General features: G+C 43.4%; 1 non-coding gene across 1 annotated transcript; it reads left to right on the top strand.

The window, feature by feature from the left end:
- The first annotated feature begins 17037 nt into the window (after positions 1 to 17037).
- On the top strand, positions 17038 to 17161 carry LOC118661866. Its single transcript, XR_004969506.1, has one exon. It is a non-coding gene; the product is annotated as a small nucleolar RNA SNORA25 (small nucleolar RNA).
- Positions 17162 to 19128: the final 1967 nt, after the last annotated feature.

Raw genomic sequence — 19128 nt, 5'->3', positions numbered from 1 at the left:
ACTCCATACTGTCTTCCACAGTGGCTGCACCAGTCTGCATTCCCACCAGCAGTGCACGAGGGGAGGTATCAACCAAAGGACTTGTATGCATGCATATGAACCTAACCGATGAACACAGACAACAAGGTGGTGAGGGCATAAGTGGGAGGGTTGGGGGGCAAATGGGGAGATAAGGACACATATGTAATGCCTTAATCAATAAAAAAAAAAGAAAGAAATTTGTTTGGAGTCTTCAAACCGGCTGGCTTCCTGGGGAACTCCTGTATCTTCGTGCCCCCCCCCCCACTCTTTCCTCTGCCATCCCCTTGCCTCCCCCCCCCCCCCCGCATCCTGTGCCCACTTTTGCCTGATTGCTTGGTCACTTGGCCCTGCCCCCTTCTTCAGGTGCCCAATTGCACGTAATCATGTGGCCCCACCCCCTTGAGACCTCCCATGGTCTCTGTTTCTGGGGTGCCACCTCCCTGGTTGGCTGTCTGGCTCCGATCTCCCACTTGTCAACAGTCCCATTGCCAAAGTCCTTCCAGAAAATGGTGTGTGTGTGTGCCCTCTCTTTCCTGCTGGGACTGTGACAGCAGAGATTGAAAAGGAGACCGGAGAGCAGTGGCCCTTCCAGAGTCCATGCAAGAGACTCAGAAGGGACTGTGCAGTCCCTAGAAGGCTGAGGGAAGGGTGGTGAGGCAGGGGTGTTGACTAGGAAGTGGAGTGCCCTCAGGGCAAGTGCTGCACACACACACACACACACACACACACACACACACACACACACACATTCCTGGAAGGGGCAGCTGTGGCCCATTGACCATGTGAGGCTCCTGCAGCTCACAGAGGGCAAGCGACTTCCTCAAGTTTCATTTTTTTGCAAGTATCTGTCCAGTTTTCCCAACACCATTTATTGAAGAGACTGTCTTGACTCCATTGTATGGTCTTGCCTCCTTTGTCAAATATTAATTGAGCATAATGGCTTGTGTCGATTTCTGGGTTCTCTGTTCTGTTCCATTGGTCTATATGTGTGTTCTTGTGCCAGTATCAGGCAGTTTTGAGAACAATGGCTTTGTAGTATAGCTCTATATCTGGTATTGTGATCCCTCCAACTTTGTTCTTCTGTCTCAGGATTGCTGCAGCTATTCGGGGTCTTTTTTTTTATTATTATTCCAGGTGAGTTTTTGGAGAATTTGTTCTAGGTCTTTGAAGTATGCTATTGGTATTTTAATGGGAATTGTGTTGAATTTATAGATTGCTTTGTAGAGTATGGATATTTTATTGATGTTGATTCTACCAATCCATGAACATGGTATATTCTTCCATTTGTTCATGTCTTCCTCTATCTCTTTTTTCAGCATCCTGAAATTTTCTGAGTATAGGTCCTTTATCTCCTTGATTAAATTTATTCCTAGGTATCTTAATTTTTTTTGTTGCAATGGTAAATGGGATTGCTTTTTAAATTTCTCTTTCTGTGAGTTCATTATTAGTATATAGAAAAGCCATGGAGTGTTAATTTTGTATCCTGCTACATTGCCGAATTTATTTATTAAGTCTAGTACTTTTTTGATGGAGTCTTTGGGGTTTTCTATGTACAATATCATGTCATCTGTGAATAAGGGCAGTTTTACTTCTTCTCTTCCAATTTGGATACCTTTTATTTCTTCTTCTTGTCTGATCGCAATGGCTAGTACTTCCAGTACTATGTTGAACAGGAGTGGTGAGAGGGGGCATCCCTGTCTTGTTCCTGTTTTTAGGGGGAATGGTTTTAGTTTTTGCCCATTGATTATGATGTTGGCTGTTGGTTTGTCATATATGGCTTTTATTATGTTGAGGTATGATCCTTCTATTCCTACCTTGCTGAGAGTTTTTATCAAGAAAGGGTGTTGGATTTTGTCAAATGCTTTTCTGCATCAATGGATATGATTACATGGTTTTTATCTCTCAGTTTGTTTATGTGGTGTGTCACATTTATTGATTTGCAGATGTACCATCTATGCATCCCCGGAATAAATCCCACTTGGTCATGGTGTATGATCTTTCTGATGTATTGCTGGATTGGATTTACTAGAATTTAGTTGAGAATTTTGGCATCTATGTTCATGAGAAATATTGGCCTATAATTCTCTTTCTTTGTATTGTCTTTATCTGGTTTTGGGATTAGGGTATTGCTGGCTTTGTAGAAAGGGCTTGGAAGTGCTTCTTCTTCTTGAACTTTTTTGAATAGTCTGAGGAAGATAAGTTTTATTTCTTCTTTGAATGTTTGCTAAAACTCCCCTGTGAAGCAGTCTGTTCCAGGGCTTTTGTTTGTTGGAATTTTTTTGATTACTGCTTAAATTTCCTCCATAGTTATTGGCCCAGTCAGATTTTTTTGATTCCTCCTGGTTGAGTTTTGGAAGGTCATATTTTTCTAGGAATGTGTCCATTTCTTCTAGGTTGACCAGTTTGTTGGAGTAGAGTTGCTCATAGTATTTTTTTTTTTTTTTACGATTTTTCATATTTCTGTGGGGTCTGTTGTTATTTCACCTCTTTCATTTCTGATTTTGTTTATTTGGGTCCTCTCTCTTTGCTTATTGGTGAGCCTGGCTAGAGGTTCATCAATCTTGTTTATCCTTTCAAAGAATCAGCTCTTAGTTTCATTGATCTTTTGTATTGTTTTTTTGGTCTCTATGTCATTTATTTCCACTCTGATCTTTATTATTTTCTTCCTTCTGCTCACACTGGGTGTTTCTTGTTGCTCTCTTTCTAATTCTTTAAGTTGCAGAGGTAGTTGGTTTATTGCCAGTTTTTTTTTTTTGTTTTTTTTTTTTAAGGTAGGCCTGTAATGTTATGAACTTCCCTCTCAGGATTGCTTTCACTGTGTCCCAAAAATTTTGAATTGTTGTGTTTTCATTGTTGTTTGTTTCCAGGATGTTTTTCATTTCTTCTTTAGTAACCCACTCATTGTTTAATAGTATGCTATTCAGCCTCCAAGTGTTTGAAATTTTGTGATTGTTTTTATTGTAGTTGATTTCTAATTTTATGCCATTGTGATCTGAGAAGATGCTTGATATTATTTCAATCCTCTTGAATTTGGATAGACTTTCCCTGTGTCCCAATATGTGGTCTATCTTTGACAATGTCTCATGTATGCTTGAGAAGAATGTGTATTCTGTAGTTTTGGGGTGGAATCTTCTGAAGACGTTGATTAAGTCTATCTGATATAGTGAGTCATTTAGGTTGGAAGTCTCTTTGCTAATTTTTTGTCTAGAGGATTTATCCAGTGATGTTAATGGGGTATTAAAGTCTCCTACTATGATTGTGTTGCTGTCAATCTCTTCCCTGATATCTTCCAGATTTTTTTTAATGTATTTGGGTGCTCCTGCATTGGGTGCATAAATGTTTACTAGAGTTATATCCTCTTGTTGTAATTGATCCCTTTAGAATTATGAAGTGGCCTTCCTTGTCTCTAGTTATGGTCTTCCTTTGAGGTCTATTTTGTCAGATATAAGTATTGCTACCCTTGCTTTTTTTTTATTTCCATTCGCCTGATAGATATTTTTCCATCCCTTCACTTTCAGGCTGTGTGAGTCCCTTGTTCTGAGGTGGGTCTCCTGTAGACAGCATATATAGTGGTCATGTTTTCTTATCCATTCAGTCACTCGATGTCTTTTGATTGGAACATTTAATCCATTTACGTTTAATGTTATTATTCATGGGTACTTGTTTATAGCCATTTCTGTACTTTATGCCTGTGTTCCTTTCCCCCTTTCTATTTCTTCTTTTTACAGCATTTCCTTTAGTATTTCTTGCATCACTGGCTTGGTAGTAATAAATTCCCTTAGCCTTTTTTTGTCTGCAAAGCTCCTGATTTCCCCTTCAATTTTGATTGATAGCCTTGCTGGATAGAGTATTCTTGGATTCAGACCTTTGCTTTGCATTACTTTGTATATTTTATTCCATTCCCTTCTAGCTTGATGCGTTTCTGTTGAGAAATCATTTGATAATCTGATGGGGGATCCTTTGTAGGTAACTCTCTGTCTCTCTCTTGCAGTCTTTAAGATTCTCTCTTTGTCTTTAACATTTGCCAGTGTAATTATGATGTGTCTTGGTGTTGGTCTTTTGGGATTCATCTTGTTGGGACTCTATGTACTTGTATAACTTTTTTTTCTCCCATATCCGGGAAGTTTTCTGTCATTATTTGTTCAAATAGATTATCTAATCCTTTCTGCTCTTCTTGTCCTTCTGGCACCCCTATTATATGTATGTTACTTAGTTTTTGTTGTCCCAAAGCTCCCTTAAGCTCTCCTCCTGCTTTTCAATTTTTTTCTCCAGTTGCTGTTCAGATTTGGCTTGTTTCTCTACCTTATCTTCTAACTCACTAATTCAGTCCCCTGCTTCTTCTAGTCTACTGTTGAATCCTTCCATGGCATTTTTTATTGTAACTATACCACTTTTGATTTCTTCCCGATTTTTGCATAGGTTGTTGATTTTTTCATTCATCCAGTTTATGAACTGTACCACCATTACTCTGAATTCTTTTTCTGTCATGTTGCATGCCTCTGTTTCACTTATTTCCTTTCTTGGCAATTCCTCCTTTTCTTTCCCCTGGGGATTGTTTCATTGTCTCCCCATTCTAACTATCACCAGAAGGTCCAATCACCGAGTTGTGGGGGCCTGGGCTGTGTGCAGTAGAAGCTTCACGCCACCTAAGTGTCACTGAAGAGCTCTGACACCAAGATGTGTGGCTGCTGTGGGTCTGTGGGAGCCACACTCACCCAGGATCAGAGTCACCAGCACTAGGTGTGGCCTCATGCTTGCACCTAGAATTAGGGACCCCACCTGCGCCATGCTGAAAAAAAAGACCCCGCTGTTGTGTGCTGAAAATCAGAGTCCCCTAGCGTGTGCCAGGAGTCAGTATCCCGCTGTGCCCACTCCGAGAATCAAGTATTGGAGTCTCTGTCGCTTGGTGCAACCTCATGCCAAGAATCAGGGTCCCTGTGTGCGCATGCACCGAGAATTGGAGTCACTGGCTCTTAATGTGCATGTACTTGGAGTCAGGGATCCTGTGTATGTATGGTGAGAAACAGAGTCAAGTCACTGGTTCTCAGTGCTGCCTCTCGTGTGGAGAGTGAGGGTCCCAGGTCTTCTTAGGGGACCGGATTACACAGCCGCCCTGTGTCGGCAGGAGGTCCACTCCTGCGCTGCAGGAGACAGACTTCTGTGTGCCCTCACCAAGAATCAAAGTCAGGTGGCACAGCTGCCCTATGTGGGCCTGGGGTCTGGTCACACGAGTGCATGCTGCAAGAAACAGATTCCCTATGTCCATGTGCCCAGGCTCAAATTCAGCACAGCCTCCTTGTGTGGGCGCAGGGTCTGGTCGTGCAGGTGTGTGCTGTGGGAAACAAACTCCCCGTGTCCCCGCACCCAGTCTCACATTTACATAGTGCCACCGCCACTGTGTGGGCAGGAGGCCTTCTTGAGTGGAGAGGGTCTAGCAGTTCCTATGCCACTGCTGTGGGCCAGTGGGGAGGGGGGTGGGCTCTGTGACTGACAGAAATCCCTGGCTGGGATGCCTGGAGTCTTGGTGTCCGTGGGTCTGCAGCTGTGGTCGCAGGTCTTTTACCAGAGTGACTGTAGGGTCCCGGTTTGCATCTGAGACCAGATTGGGTGGTGGCAAGGCTAGGATCCTAGTCTCAAGCCTTTGTTGATTTATTGATGATAGCCATTCTGACAGGTGTGAGGTGGTATCTCATTGTGGTTTTAACTTCCCTTTCCCTGATGATTAGTGATATATTACATCTTTTATATATATATATGTCTATTGGCCATTTGTATGTCTTCTTTGGACATACAGGTTTTATTCAGGTTCCCTGTCCATTTTTTAATCAGATGGTATGGTATTGTTTTTTTGTTTGTTTGGTTTTGGTGTTAAGTTGTGCAGGTTCCTTATATATTTTTGATATGAATTTCTTAACTAATATATCATTGGCAAATATCTTCTTCTATTTAGTAGGTTGTCGTTTTGTTTTGTTGATGGTGCCCTTTGCTGGGCAAAAACTTTTTAGTTTTATATAGTCCCATTTGTTTATTTTTTTCTTTTGTTTCTCTTGCCTAGGGAAACATATCAAAAAGTATTAATAAGAGTGATGTCAAAGATTTTACTGCTTATGTTTTCTTCTAAGAGTTGTATGATTTGGGGGTTTTACAATTTAACATTTAAACTATTTTGAGTTAATTTTTGTGTATGGTGAAATAAATTGGTCTAGTTTCTTTTTTTTCTTTTTTTTTTCCTTTTTGGTCTGTCTTCCAGTCTTGGCAGAGTGGCCATGTAGAAGATGTATGTGGGCCCAGTGGAACCTCATCTGATCCTGTGTGGATTGTATGTGCCCTTCTGTGTATTTGAGCCTCATCAGTGGGGTGGTCCCTTTAAGAGAAGCACCTTGGTTTTTAGCAGCCCTTCATCTTGCTCAGATGCAATCCCCACTGGTTTTCACAACCACATATTTTGGGGACTCCTCTTTTTGGCAATAATGTCCCAGGTTTGGGAGCCCAATGTGGGGCTGGGATGTCTCTCACTTCATGGGGGATCTGTGTAGCCAAGATATTCCTTCCACTTTTTCATTGTCACACCATACGCCCATTCAGCAGCTTCATCCTTTCTACCAGTCTGAACGTGGCTTCTCTTTTATATCCCTAGTTACAGGAATCCTGTTCAGCTAGATTTCAGGTTGTTCTGTTACAGGTACCTCTCACAGACACCAGAGAGATATTAGCAGATAGTCCCCCAAGTCAGAGGACTGTCCCCATCTCCACTCTTGTCATACTCATAAGAATGAATTCTAATGAGTGACTCCAGGTTATTGCATTGTGTTAAAATGAATTTATTTAGGAAGTAATTTGTTTAAAAAGTACAACATTCAAATTTATTAAAGAAGCAAGGCAAGCAAGTCTATCATCTGGCTCATCAAGTGCAGATGGACTCCAACTACTCTGAAGAGCCAGTTGGGTGGCGGTTTTCTGCCTTATATACCTTTTTGTCTATAGACTTTTAAATTCTTCTGCTGAATATCTTGGTATAGATTAATTTTCAAGGTCCCCCTTTTACTTTCTGTGGCTTTCCCAGAATTTGTGAGAAGCACCTGGCACTTTTATCTTACCAAGTCCCAAGACTGCTGGCTTTTCTGTTTAGGAAATGAAAAATAAAATCACCCTTTTTCCTTTCCCCTTCTCCTCTCCTTTCCTGCATTCTCTCATTAGGAAGAACACACATTTCTATTAGCAATGATAGAAGGCCTCATGGAAGAACCTGATTAAACTAAATATGAATGTAACCTGACATTGAAACAAAATCTAATCTAAGCTTGGAAGCAATAATATTGGAAAGTGTAATAATTATTGTGTCATTTCTAGCTTGGAATGGAATCTATCTCTGAGCTGAGTTACTGAGAGGAGTTTAAAAGATTATTTATACAGTTGTGGATGAGACTTTTAAAAGACAATAAAAAGTGGTCTAGTACCCTGGAGGTAGTAAGTGGTAGGAGAGGGGAGCATTTACTGGAACCAAGAGAGAGCTACATAGAAAGCTTCCTGGTGTCTGCTGTGGCCTTTGGTGGAGGGACCCACAGAGAGGCCCCTTAGAAATAAATACTTAACCTGACCTCATTCTTCTGCCCTCTGATCCCCTGCCTATGACCCCTCCCACCTTGGCCAAAACCCAGCCAGAATGCAAGAGAACCCATTGACTAATCTAACTAGGTAGCCTTCCCTGGAGACAGATCACTGTTTCGATGTCAGGTTGGACAGAAGAACTTGGAGAGTAAACAGGTGATATAAACAAGACTACTTTGAGCTTAAGATATGTCTGTAGGCATTTGAGTTGAAAAGTGAAAAGTATTACACTCCAAAATAATGATTAGCAATCACAGATAATCAAAACTGACATAGTAAGTACTTACTGCAATGTGTATTTTAATTACATTATCTTATTCAATCTTTAAAACACTCCTTCAAGACATGCCTCATTTACTGAGGCCCTGAAATATGTAGGAACTTGTTCAAGATATAGGCAAGTACCTGGCTAAGAGCAGACTCTTTAACTGCAAAATTTTTTTTTTCACTATAAAACACTGAAAATGACTGAGCAAACCTAGAATGATGGGAAGAAAAAAATATGGTTAATAGGCTTTTAGATGAATCATTAATATTTAAGTTTAAATAATAATCATTCAAATATACGAAACATTTGTTGTTGTCTTCTCTCATTTTTCTCTTCAAAAGGCGCTATTTCAATCTAATAGTGCACTTGAAAAAATTAATAATTTGCTTACCTTGATGAGTAATTAGGTTAACTAATTTAGGTTCTCCTCATTTGCTTTGTTGGCATTCACATTTCCACTAGGGTGGATGGATAGAGGGAAGGAACAGAATCTGCATTTACACAGTGGCTTGTATTTTAGCATAAACCCAGGTTGGGTTCTTAAAGCCGAGATCCCAAAAGGAACAGAGCAGACAATGTAGTGTGACCATGGAGCCTCAGGCTACTCCCAAATGACTAGATACCTTTCTGAAAGTCCCAGCAGTAGAAAAAATCTGGAGCTAAGAACATTCCTAGGCACATTACCATTTAAATACATGAGCCCAAATTAGCTTGTTAGACAGATTGGTGAGTTCTCTCCTCTCAAAGAGCAAAGCCAGACAAGAAAGAAGGGAACAAATCTGGTGAGGGGGAAGTAGGAAAGGCCCAGATCTCAAAACATTACAAGAAGGAAGCTGTACTTTTTGGGACCCTGAGCTGTATAAGTCAATCTAGTGGGAAGACAAAGCAAAGACTGATGAAGCAGAGGAGGTTCATGACTAAATACACGTGATTATACCTGGAACTAGGCACAGGCAAGGGCTGTTCTCTGGCTCTTCTTGCCTCCAAGCCCATGCTGACCTCCAGTGTCCTTGTCCTCTGGATGAATGCAGTGCTCTTTGTTTAATTGAACATTAGCTGCTTCTATTCTGACCAAACTTTCATGTGACCATCCCTTATGTTTTTACCACACTGTAAATGTGTCTTTTATTTTGCATGCAGTCTGATGCTGAGCCAGTGTTAAAAGAATGAATATGCGAATGAATGAGTGGAGTGAAGGGATGCTGGTGAAGAGTATGCAGACAAGGGCAGAAGTCTGAGGAGAGGCTCAGACAGTGATCACGTTTCACTTGCCAGCTCCTTTAGGAAAGATTGCTCATTCAAACAGCTCTAATTTACTGGTTTCCATCTTTTGGTAACAATGCATGTACCTTGCAGAGCCTAGTCACTGGAAACACCTCATCTCCCTCATCCACTGTCCTTGACTTCATGGCTGCGCTCTTTCCTGTTTCTTTGTCATGCCAATATTCCTATGTCTCGGACACTTTATTTTTCTAGCTCTGGAAGAAATGATTCTTTATAAGAAATAATATATAGGAACAAATAGGAAACGAGGAAGAATTGCTTAGGAAATTTTCTCAGCTCGTTATTCTTCTTCCAATAATTCACTGGGTTGGGGAAAAGTAGAACATTTACTTTACTTCCAGGCAAATATTTTTGCACTTCAATCTTCTAAGAGTATGTGGGGAATTGGTATCCAGATTTGTGACTATTACTGAAAAAAAGGTTAGATTCATAGTTTCCAAATTTCTTTGAGCCATGGAAGCCTTCCTCCAACTTACCTTTGGCTGTCCCTAAGAGGACTTGATACAGAGTATTTGAAACCTGCTTGTAGGTGATTAGAAAAGGTAGGATTCCAGACACAGTGGGAGTTAGTGGGGTAGCTGGCAATTGGGCTGAAGGAAATATTTGGAATCATTGGCTTTTAGAATTAAGTAGATGTTATGGTTCACATTGGTTGCATTAATCCATGAACGATAGGAATGTTGGTCTGGATGAAGTTTTATTCAAATTCCACTGCTGCCTAGCTGTGTGACATTGGGTTACTTACTTAACCTATCAACACCTCAATTTACTTATTTCTAGTATGAAGAGAATAATATTAATCACTTCAAAAAGTTAATTTACTCTATTAAAATGACGCAATGTATGTGAAGTACTTAACACTGTATCTGGCATGTGATGAACATTCAATAAATATTAGCTAATATTTTTATAATTATATCTATTACCAACTTAAATGACTTAACATCCATGCACAGTACAGGAAGTCTACTGCCCAATACAACTTCAAAATATTGTTGACACTTTTAGTCTCAATCCACCAAAAAGGCACCTGCAATCAAAGTTTGGGTTGATTTTCCTGTTGCAACAAGAGATAGCACAACCTCAGCAAGCATGAGCCATTTCAGTAAGAGAGTCAGGAACTAACGCGCTTTGCTCTTGTGTTAGGTGAGTCAAGGGAAGTTTAAGGAAGTGAGGCTTTGCCCTGGATGGAGCACTGTCAGTAAGCAAAAGCAATTCTGACTGTGAATTTTAATAATGTGTCAAGAATAATATATATCAAGATAACATTTATCAAGGAGGAAAGAGGAATAAACTTGTAATTGGTAAAGAAGCAGTAGTTACCCATTTTAACAGGTGTCTTAGTTATCTTTGCTGTGTAACAAATCATCTTAGAATTTATCAGTTTAAAAACAACAACTACTATTGATCTTGCACAGTTTCTGAGGGTTATGAATCAAGGAAAGCTGAGGTTGGTGGTTCTGGCTCAGGGTCTCTCATGAGGCCTCATTCAAGCTGTCAGCTAGGGCTGCAGTCCCCAAGGACTTGCTGAAGCCAAAGTTCAACTTCCAATCTCACATTGTTTCAGTTTCTCTCCACAGGGCTCTTCAGGACATGACTTACCTCAGTGTGAGGGATCCAAGAGAGAGAGGACATGAAGGAATAAGTTCCAATGACTTTTATGATCTAGTTTCAGACTACACATCATCAACTCCACCTGATTCTCTTCGTTAGAATCAAGTCCCTAAGTTCAGCCCACTCAAGGAGAGGGGAAGCTCCACTTCCTTAAGGGAAGAATATCCAGGAATTGTGAACATGTTTTTTAAATCACCACACTGGGAAAGTAGGGCGTTTGGTCCTTTTTGTTATTTAGACAATGTACTTGGTCTGTGTATTGTGTGTGTGTGTGCAAGTGCATGCACGCATGCAAGCATGCATGCTCAGACAAGATTTAAAGAATGCTCATGCTTTGTTGCCCATGTTTTATCTTGACCTTTCTTCAAAAGAAACTTGTAGGGTTATTTAGCTAAAACAAAAGTTTATTAAGAATTTGTTATATTCTAAGTTACTTGTAACAGAAGTTACCTCATAATCATTTTAGTACCTGACCCCACCACCAATATCCTAACACCTATACCCGTAGTAGAAACTAATAAAATCTTGTGGAATGAATGGAATTCATTGAGTGATTGAATAAATGAATAAGCATTTACACTGGTAATGTTATTGGTGGAGTGCCCATTGTGTCCCCACCTGTGGCCGGTGGAAGTGGAATTCTTGACTTTCTCGCAAGGAAAGGAATTTCCTGAGACTTGCCCAGGAGAATAAGTAATTTTTGATTGCGTGGAATTAAACTTCTGGGTTTTCAATGTCTCATTTCCCTTCTCCCCATCAGGGGAAAAGCCCAATTTTGCCTTCAGCAGGTCAAGAATTAAAGCTATTGCCTAGAACAAGCATGTCAAACTTGCAGCCCGCATGCCTGGTTTATTTGGCCCGTGTTAGCCTTTGAGTGGGACATGCTTGGCCTAGAGTCTTTGCTCAATATTAAAGTCCAGTCCAGTCCAGCATCTGGCTAGCTTAGTTTGTGTTCTCAGCTGCAGACCATCGTGTGTGGGGTCTGCATGGCCATGGGCCATGCGGCTGCTTAAGGCCACATTGTGGTTTAGCACTTGGGCAAGTGCGGGTTACAGAGCAAAGAAGAGCAATAGGAGTGCAAGAGTGAGAGAACGCTTTGGGGATTATAATTAGCAGTTTAACCAATTAACCCTTCAGGATTTCATGCACTTGCAGTGGTTCTACCCCTCTAGCCAATTATTTCCTCCCAGGTTAGACTGACAGACAAGCACCCTCCCTACATTACCCCAACTTCACTGCACATGTACCCATCTCCCCTTCTCCCTGCAACAATTCAGTACCAGATGGGGGAAGGGAGGGGCGCTAATCCCCTTGGAAGAACAATGCTGTGTGAAGTTGTAGCTTTCTGGTGAAGCTTCCCAGGTGACCATGCTCATTATGCCTGGCCTCCCCTTTGCACTCTTCCTATTGTTAATATTAGCCAGCTAATTACGACAATAACAATAGCATTTGTGACTTTTAGGAGATCCAATTGAACTGAGTTTCTCAGATTCCGACTTGATTCAGTTCTTTCCTTTTTCATATGCCCAGTCAAGCTCTCTTGATCACAGGTGACCTTTGGTACTAGAGAGCTAATCAAGTAGCTGTTCACATACTGTGGCTTCCTCCTGCCCTGCTGGAGGGAAGTTGCAGTCTCACCATGACTCTGCTCTTTAACAATGCTTGTTTGATGAGCTACATGTTGAATAAATTTTCTGTTTGTGTTTGGCACGAAAGGTTTCCTGGGCGTTGCTAAACGGAGGTCTTGGGAGGGCATCTAAGGATAGGCCCCACCCTGAGGCCCGGGGCATCTAAAGCAAAACAATATTTCATAAAAAAAGTTTTAAAGATGTTTGGTTAAACAGGCTATTCCTGGATTAAAATTTGTAAGCTTTGGATTTAAAACTGGCTGACATAACTTGCCTTAATACAGTTTAGTATCAGTGTTTTGCCTAATATGAAGGTAATCAGCTTTTGGCTATATACCTTAAATGATTTGTGACTTAGTGTTGCCTGAATCTGTATGGTGGGTCACCCTTAAAACACTCAAGCAGTCCAATCTCTGCATAGCTGGTCCCTTTTCATGGGATTATGCTTCCTTGCCCCTTCCTGCCTGGCCACCCGGTCCTGATGGTACAGGACTGCCTTCAGTTGTCCAATGGGCCATGATAGGACATGTACCTGCCCCCTTGCTGGGACTCACTGAGGAGCCTCGCATTTACTCTAAGTGAGGCACCCACTTCTTCATCTCAAAGTGCAATGGAGCCCTTCTTGTCACTGTCACCACTTGGTGGCAATTTGTGTTTTACACTCACACATTTCCATTGTCCTCAGGTACATTGTAGAAGTGGGAAAGTGCTGCAACTATGTCCTCAGAGAAAAACAGGCAAAGACAAGCCAGCCATTGCAGATGCTATATTTGACCCTGATAATGAAACAATAAATGATAAAGGACCCCGTAGCAGGCTTAGAAGGGCAGCAAGTGTGGTCTTTGGGATGAAGCAAGGTGACCTAATACCTGGTGTTGAGCTGTGCTTCCCAAACCATCTGTGGGGAAGCCTCTTCCCCTCCCCGAATACATCACGGACTGATTCTTTAGTAAAATATAAATGAATATAAAAACTATACAACGCTCTCAGGAGTGGTACTTACCTCATCATGGACGAGTAACTGACAGAGGACTGATGTGGGAACATGGACGCTTGAGCGGCCCCGCTACACTGGTAGAACAGTAGTTCCACTCAGGCTTCACACTAGAATCACCTGGGAAGATATCACAAGATTATTTTTAACTGAAGGCGGGTGGCAGTTGTCCTGAATCATGTTTTTTAAAAGCTTCCCGGTCTTCCTAATGTGCAACCAAAGTTGAGAAGCATCACTCAGAAATAAAATGCCGCACTTCTATTTCAGCTTTGTTCCTGCCAAGCGCTGGCGAACAGCCAGGTTTGCCACATGGAAAATGACCCTGATGGTCCAGAGAGCTGAGACATTTGAGCCCAGTCTTGCCAAAATAAAATAAATGCCCAGCTCTTAGTTTTTAGTATCATTCATTAGGAAAAGTCTTTAAGAATTTAAATAATTCCTTTGAGAAATCATGGTATCCTTTGCTTTTGTCATACCAACACTAGCTGACCATCTGATCTAAACTTGTTTCCACTGTAAATTTACCAGGGGGAGCTTTCCTTTGCAATATGGTGCGCATGGACCTGTGCTTAAAATCACACTCTATCTTCACTACCTGTGGGACCAAGGACAAGTTGTCTAAGTTTCTGAGCCCTAGTTTCTTAAATGCTTCCTTAAAAGGTCACTGTATGTTTTCAATGAAAAAAAGTAAATTGATCATATTTTTGTGACTGGCAGGTGGTAGAGTGACTCAAATTTTCACTCCTGCCCCCATTTCCAGGGTGGACATCTCCTTAATATGATTGTGGGTCCATCTCATTAACTGGTACCCATGCCTTTCAGGCTGATAAGTATTTTGCATATTACATCTGTCCATCATGTTCCTTTTGCAGAATCTGTTCAAAGTTATAGTGCCAGGCATTATGAATTAATACATTATGAATTATAAATTAATAAATTGGTATCTAGTTTTTCATAATTTCATGAGTGTGATTCACGTGAATCAGCCTTCAGGATCCACGCAAACTTGGGCATACTCATAAAATTAAGTTCTTGAACTTGCAAAGCAGAGACATTTCTAGACCCAAGACAACCTCATCATATTTCAGAATCCCATGTAGCTGGGACTCAGCGTTCTCCTGGATCTGCTCCCTACCCACCTCAAGGTAATGTAACACACCATTGGGCGCTAGTGGGGCAGCACCCACAGAAACAGCTGACTCACTGTGACAGCAGCATTCCCATTGCACCCGGAGACGCTTTCAAGGCTCAGGAAGGTGGAAGAAACGGCTGGGAAGTTAGAGTGTGGTGGTTCTTATACAGTGAAGTTTGTTTCTTTCTTATCTTCCCCTCTTTCACTTTCCTCACCTGTCCTTGCAAACATGCCTACGTTTCAAGGTTAACGTTACATGATTGTTTTAGAAGACAGACCCACGGACTCTGCACTTTACCTGCTGAGATATGTGGGCCCAGCTTGGCTTCCCATTTTAGAGCAGACACAGCAGTGCATGGAGCAAAGGAAGGAATTCACAGTGCCCTCCCCAGGCTCAAGCCCAGGCATATGCTGTCTTTGCTGGCGCCCACATTTCCCATGATCAGTTCTCATGCTCCGGTCTGAGATGATACTAAGGCTGTTCTCCCCTCCCCAGCAAGGCAGGAGTTTGCCCTGCACTCTTACCTGCGGGTGGTTCTGCCCTTTTAGTGATAAGCAGCTCAAAAACTTTTTAAGTTAACCCATTTAACACTGGAAAATTCTTCTTTAGACTGAGACCAAATAGTCTTAAGAGTTCACTCATGTTTCTACTTCTGTGGAAACACACGGCAGTTCCCCCTCCCACAGGGGCCCTTCTTCCCAGAGGCTTATACAGAACAGGTGGCGGCCGGGCCCCGGGAGCTGGGATGGTGTGGGGGCGGTGGGCCCCTCACAGGCCTGCCCTGAGCCCACCTCTGCAGACCTGGGACCTCTGCGGGCTCCCCGTTCCCGCTGGCTCCGCGGGGGACTCTGCGGGGGACTCTTCTGCAGCCACTTCTGGAGCTGGCGTTCTGGAGCCCTGCTCCATGTTTACGGAGAAGCCTGCGGGAGCCCTGGAAATGGATGCCAACAGAGGACACATCGCTGAACTAGCTGCGCACGCAGTGCCCTCCGGAGCCTGCCTGCCTCCCAGGCCTCTGCCTCCAGCTCTTGCCAGGCTGCCCTCCCGCTGCTGGGATGTCTGTGGCTGAGCTTCTCTGCCAGGACCAGCCCCTGCCCCTCCCTGTGGTGAAGAGTGGCCGGGCCCTGGTGTCCTGACCCATTTTCCTCTCGTTCTCAGCCAGATTCCTGGCACACGGATTCCTCCGTGGACTTCTTTTTAAGGGAGGTCATGAGGGGAACTGACAACTGGGGTTCATATTTGCCCAGGATTCCTGGTCTCCTTGGATGGGAGCGCCCCAGCCGCACTCAGTGGGAGAGCTGAGAGGATGGGAGTTCGGGGGAGCAGAGGCGGAGCCCCCCATTATGAAATCCGTGCATCTTTCCGGGCAGGTGTCCCAGAAGAGGGTTTTCTGAGCCTGCCCAGCACCATCCCACACAGCAGTTCTGCGAGCTGGCACAGCGTCCTGAAAGGATTAGCCAAATCCTCTCCTGTGAGGGCAGAGCTGCGGGAACCCCACCCGCCCCTCTTTCCAGCCAGGCCCCTCACAGGGCTTGGCAGAGTCAAGGGTCAAAGCGGGCCCCAGCCTGCCACCGCCTGAGCTGCCTGCTGGAGAGGAAACCTGAGGAACAAAGGCCAGGATGAAGCCTCACCCTGAATGTTTGGCGTTGGCTGAGCAAACATTGTTTGCGCTCATGGTGATCCCAGGTGACTAGCAGTTGCGTGCTGCTCAGTGTTACAGTTGCTTAGCTGTTTCTGCTATTAAGAATGATTCAGCAACAAACCAGGGTCCTTTCCCTGTGCACGCCAAGGCCCTTTTCTTACTGGCTCGGTCCCAGCGTTATCCTTATTGTCATTTTCTGAGTGTTTGACGGCGTGATGAGCACTTCCACACACACGGCCGCACTGAGGCTCCACAGCCTCGGAGCAGGTGTGGATTCCTCGCCCCGGACGCTCAGAGCATTGAGTGTGTTGCCCCGGCACTTAGCAGTCGCGGCTGGAGCAGATATTTCACCCAGTTCTCCTGAGTGCAGTGACCCTGTCCTCCCTGCTGTCCTCTGGGCCTGGGGTGAGCAGAGTCCTGGTCGGGGTCCATGACAGAAGCTGTCACTGAGGGTGAAGGGTCAGGGCTGTGAGAGGAGGGCTGACGCTCTGAGGCGGACAGGACCCCGTGGAGCGCACACACTCAGGGACGCGAGGTGGTGCCGAGTGTGCACAGGGTGACAGTCCCCATTGCCTGGGACTCTCCTGGGTTAAGCCCCGACTTCCTGCGTCCTGGGACCCCCTTGGTCCTGGGCAAACACACGTGTGGATCATACTGTGCCCCTTGGCTCCACCTGAATTTCTGGAGGCACCTGCAGGGCAGGGGAGTCTTAGCCCCAAGCGTTTAGGGGAGGTTCTGGGACTGCACAGTTGATTTCTGCAAAACAGTTTATTTTTGAGCCTGGACTCCAGGTCATTTTGTCCCAAGTGGTTGCATTTTAAATATTTAAAAATCTGAACCTTTGTGGGTCATTTCAAAGAGAGCTTATGGGACTAAAACCAGGAGCTCTTAATGCTGTGACCTAAAATTGAAGTTCTTAGGATGTGATAGACACTCAATAGTGCTATTTTGTCCTGAGGAGATATAGGATAAAAATAAATAAATCTGAACCTTTGGTTGCCAATGGGAACCTAGTTAATAATAATGCTGTTTGCTACTTTTTTGATCCAGGGAGTACAGGAAGTGCTTTACCATCCTCACCACTGACCCCCAGGACAGGCGTGTAACGCATTGATTATTATTCCCATTTAACCAGTGTGGTAGCCGAGGTTGTGCGTATTCCCACGAGGCCCCAGGTCCTGAGGCAGGTGTGTCTGCCACCGGAGCCCTCACTCCGGCAGCTCATTCTCAAAGCCCCTCCTGTGCGTTCTGTCCTGGGCACATTAGAGTTCGTGGGTATTTGGAGATTCGCACATGTCTTTGGAGGCTCCTGAAGTGGCACCAGGCTCACAGCGTTTACTAGGAGGAGATTTAGGAACCTGAGAGATTGGGCCCCAGAATTTCATAGAAACACTGTGGAAAGGTTTGCAAGAGACATTCAGCTGGCAACTCCTCCAAACCTAAGATTAGGACGGATGTGCTGTGTGATCCAGCATGACTGTGAACTTTTTAAATAGGTTACCTTCCACGTTGCAGCTTTTGACATGTTATCATCCAATCAGTTCTTCTGGAGAAGGGAGTAGGACCATAAAGCTTACACAGATGTTAAACCTCACTCAACACCCCTACTTTCGGTAAAATATGTTTTTTAGATTAATGTGCTATAAGGTTGTGCCGGGGCCTCAAGAGGGAGGGAGTTTACCAAATGAGTATTTTTGTATTTGTGCTGGCACTTCCCAGGCTGGTGCTCTTTTTTGCCTTTGTTCATAAGTAAACAACTTTCCGTTGCTGAGGTAAGGTTTGGTTTCTTTGGTTTGAAGGCTGAGCCTCAGAATACTTGTGTGTCCACACCTGCTGCACTTTGATGATGCCTGCAAGGTGGGCCTGGTTTCTCAGCCTTTGCAGCTAAAACAATGGCTCACACTCAAGCCTCATCGCCTGGTAGTGCTTTTATTTTACCTGTTGGTTCTAATTTGGCTACAGGGCTAATCCTAATGGCTGGTTCTGAATTAGACGTAAATATATTTTAAATCGTGTCTATAATACTTAATATAATACATTGAGAGCGGTCTCTGTGGTAAAGCTTATAATAATTTTTCAAAATAAAGTTTTGTGTATAGCTGTTACCTGAAAGGGACTTTAGAGTCTAAACATCTTTGTCTAAAGACTTAGAAAAACTCTCCTGCCCTTTCAGTCCACAAGAGTAAAATCTCCCTTGTGTAGAATTAATTTACTTGGAGGTGAATGTGCCAGTGTGTCCCCAATACTATGATTAATAAAATCTGTCTTGGACACTCTCGCAGCAATGCATTCTGTACATTTCAGTGTCATTGCATCTTATATGAAGAAGTAGCGTGTGAAGCGGTTAAACAGCTACTTCAGGAGGTTAAGCACTTGCCCACGTAGGTGGAAGCCCTTTGACCTCTGAGAGCCAGCGTGCAGGCTGCGTTTCAGTTTGCCTTCTGCCCTGCACAGTGCACCCGTGTGCCAGGCCCAAACTACACAACCAAATGAGACAGCTCTGTGTATAATGGGGATTTGGGTCCAGATAGTAATTTGGACCACATTTAGGGGCAACAAGCTTCACTTTTCTTTCTATCCCCCAAACACCTAGAAACTACTGTTGTCCATAACTAAGCTCTATGTACCCCCGACTCTCCTTCCCAACCTATACCTTCTATTCTGATTTGATTACATCTCTATGGCCCTATTGCCATTTATGTTTAATTATAGGCTTTCCACAAACTACATCAAGTCTTTGCAGAATGAAGTAGAGCACAAATACAAATATTCACACACATCCTGAAACCGGGCAGAGCAGCTGAACGTATTCAGAATGTATTTTTACTGAACTGTGTTGAATTCACTAACCTGACCTGTGTCTAAATCCCTAACTCTAAGGCAGATAACAATACCTCCAGATAACAATAACCCTTCTCAATAGGTTGGATTATTCT

This window comes from Myotis myotis, unplaced genomic scaffold, assembly GCF_014108235.1.
Source record: "Myotis myotis isolate mMyoMyo1 unplaced genomic scaffold, mMyoMyo1.p scaffold_m19_p_1, whole genome shotgun sequence".
NCBI classification, from domain to species: domain Eukaryota; kingdom Metazoa; phylum Chordata; class Mammalia; order Chiroptera; family Vespertilionidae; genus Myotis; species Myotis myotis.
Note: the sequence above shows the minus strand (reverse complement) of the source record. Positions and strands in the feature narration are given on the sequence as shown.